The sequence below is a fragment of the Cyprinodon variegatus genome, unplaced genomic scaffold (genome assembly GCF_000732505.1).
Source record: "Cyprinodon variegatus isolate N-32 unplaced genomic scaffold, C_variegatus-1.0 Scaffold114, whole genome shotgun sequence".
Classification (NCBI taxonomy): domain Eukaryota; kingdom Metazoa; phylum Chordata; class Actinopteri; order Cyprinodontiformes; family Cyprinodontidae; genus Cyprinodon; species Cyprinodon variegatus.
The window spans coordinates 1,298,497-1,300,679 of record NW_015150567.1 but is presented as its reverse complement, the minus strand read 5'-3'; positions in this window follow the sequence as shown (position 1 = coordinate 1,300,679).

Sequence of the window (2,183 nt, the reverse complement as noted above, 5' to 3'; positions counted from 1 at the left end):
TTTTTACGGAATGACTATGACCTGGATGACTGAGAACCTTCATCAGCACCTAGTCAAAGTCCAGACCTAAATAGGAGGTGGGTGTTTGAGTTCCCCTCTAATTGAGCCTAAAGAAGAAAGTTAAACTGTAAATGTTTAAAACTCCACCAGACCTGCAGCCAGGCTGGTTCTGCTGACATTAGTATCTGCATGCCACACTTTTCAGATAATCCGTCCACATCTAAGGACTGCTTAATGTTCGTCTGTCGAAATGAATCAACATGAAATAAATGGAGAAATGTTAAAACAAAAACAAATCAGGATGAAAAGGGAACAACGATCCTCCCTAACATCATTCTAGAAGCGTTAGTTTAACCTTTATTCAGGGGCGGTTCTTAACCGGTGGAGCCAGGGTGTGACAATAAATAAATCATAAATAGGGCAAGAGTGCATTAACTGAGCTACGGAGCAAAGGTTGCAAAACTTAATGCTGTCATTTCTAAATCATTTTTAAAGTAAATTTTCTTAGCAGAATATTAAATTGGACCAAAGGGACAAATCAGGTAAATCATCAAAAATTGACTTAGTGTTACACCAAAGAAAATGATCTAAAAAAGTAAAACCTTTCTAAAAGTGAGACGATCTGCTAAAGGAATAAATAAGATGGAGTCTTATTTTAAACACAAGTCATCTTATTCTGTCTGAAAATTATCTTACAGCCTTAAATCAAAAGACAATTTAAGAATAAAATGACCTTAAACGGCCTGTACTTATAAAGCGCTTTGGTAAAGGCAGAGGATTTGACCAAAGCGCTTTATTCTACCGTCTTTCACTCACATTGATGATGGCGAGCTGCATGGTTGCCACCGTTGCCCTGGGCTCGCTGAAAAAAAGCCAGACTGCTGTGCGCTGGCCCCCCCGGGCCCTCTGACCACCATCAGTAGGTAATGTGGGTGAGGTGTCTCGCCCAAGGACATGACACAAAGTCGGACCCGGGTCTTGAACTAGCAACCTCCTACATCCGATGCCACTGTCACCCTTATGTTGAAATTTCTGCTGTGTGCTTCCCGTACAGTGACAACATCCAGTTCTAGAGGTACTGGCCCCGTTGGCCCCCCTCTGAAACTGCCCATGCTTTTATTTATTATCAATCTAGTTTCATTTAAAACAGTTTCATGCTCTGAATCGTTGTTCATCCCTCTTAGATTAAGCAGCATGGTATCAGCAGCTGAAATAGTTCAGACAAGTCTGTTTTTATTTTCTTACAAAGATTCTTTCATTCCTGTCGTTTTCCTGACCCGATGAAGGGGAATCTGCGCTGGCTGGGTTGACGTCAGGGTCAGTCTGCACAAAGCCCCCGCTCTGACCTCAGCTCCTGCAGAGATATGTGTGGCACTGACGGCACCAGGATGGGTGACCTCATGACCTCAGACTCTTTAAAAACACACCAAGAACAGCTGATCCAGTCCTGTGTCCTGCAGATCTTAAACAGAACCGGATTATTTTCATTCATTCAGAGAATCTTTCAGCAGGTTTTGGGCCCAGCTTGATGGGTCCCCGTAATCTGGTTCCTGGGATTTTTACATCTCAGTGTTCTTTTGGTCCAAACATTAAAAGCAGATTTGGATCAGTTTCCTTGTTCTGCATCTGAAGAGTAAATTAGTTCAAAAACAGACCCAAACATAAAGTATTAAACCTAATGTGAAAGGAGAGAAATCTCTCTGGCTCCACAGGAGGTGCTGCCCCCTTTGGGATAACAGGAGTATTACAGAATTTGTCTTGAATGAGCTGATCCCCATAAACATGGCTGTCCAGCAGGTTTCTGTCGTTTCTCTGCTCCAACACCTTTTAAGGTGCATCAGGTTTCCTTCTCAGCAGATGTTTCTGCCAATCCCCATTAAGATTGCTTTAACCATTTCTATGGAAAATCTTTGGGAAGAACCATCAGGAAGCGTCCGATTCATGGCTGCTCTGGTCCTCATTTGGATCAAAATATGAAGCTTGCACGTCTTGAAAAGCACCAGAGGGTTGTTGCATCAGGTAGTCGCAGAGCAGCGAGTGAAGTTGTGCAAAAACCGAGACCTGAACTGCTGATCAGACTCATCACCCACATCACCACTCTTCCACTACCTTGTCAAACACTGGATAGGGGACACAGAGATCTCAGGTCAGGTCAGCTCAAACATCCTCCAGGAACAGACAGG